The following is an 878-nucleotide window of genomic DNA, read 5'->3' on the forward strand; positions in this document are numbered from 1 at the left end:
CCCGCCCCTGCCCTCTCCACCTGAGTGTATAAATATAACCACTTGAAAATAAAATTTTGAGGCTTGATCAGAACACTGTCTTGCCTCCACTCTTTTCTCCCGCCCATGTTTTCTTCAAGGTGCGGTCCTCCTCGGGTTCTACGCAATAACTAGGTCCTGCAGGTCGGGACAGATTATTGTGGACTTGTAGTAAGTTTTAAAATCAGGAAATGTTAATCTTCCAATCATGTTTTTCTTTTTTCTGGATTATTTTGGCTTTTCTGGTTTTATTGTTATTCCATATGAACTCCAGGATAAGTTTTTCTATTTCTTTAAAAATCATCACTGAGACTGTGACAAAAATACAACTGAATATGTGCATTACTTTGAGTAGTAGTGACATCTTAACAAAATTATCTTTTTAATCCATGAACATGGGATGTCTTTCTATTTATATCCTATTTTATTTCTTTCAGGAGTATTTATAGTTTTCAGTGCACAACACTTTGCTTCTAAGTTTAAGCATGTTTTTAATTGTTTTATTTTTTTGATGCACTGAAAATGGAATTATCTTCTTAATTTCCTTTTCTTATTATTTATTGTTAATATATAGATATGCAACTGATTTTTGTATGTTGATTTTTTATCTGTAACTTTCTTGAATTCATTTATTCTAATTTTTTTGTAGAAACCTTTGGATTTTCTAAATGTAAGATCATATCAATTATGAACAGAGATTACTATACTTTTTTATTTTCTATTTGAGTGTTTTATTTCTTTTTCTTGTTTGTTATGGCTAGAATTTCTAATACTATGTTGATAGAAGTAATGAAAGTGAGCATCCAGAGAATGGGTAAAATGATATAGATGATAGAGGCTTTGTATCCTATTGCGACTAC

This window comes from Pteropus vampyrus, unplaced genomic scaffold (assembly GCF_000151845.1).
Source record: "Pteropus vampyrus isolate Shadow unplaced genomic scaffold, Pvam_2.0 Scaffold349, whole genome shotgun sequence".
In the NCBI taxonomy this organism is placed as follows: Eukaryota; Metazoa; Chordata; class Mammalia; order Chiroptera; family Pteropodidae; genus Pteropus; species Pteropus vampyrus.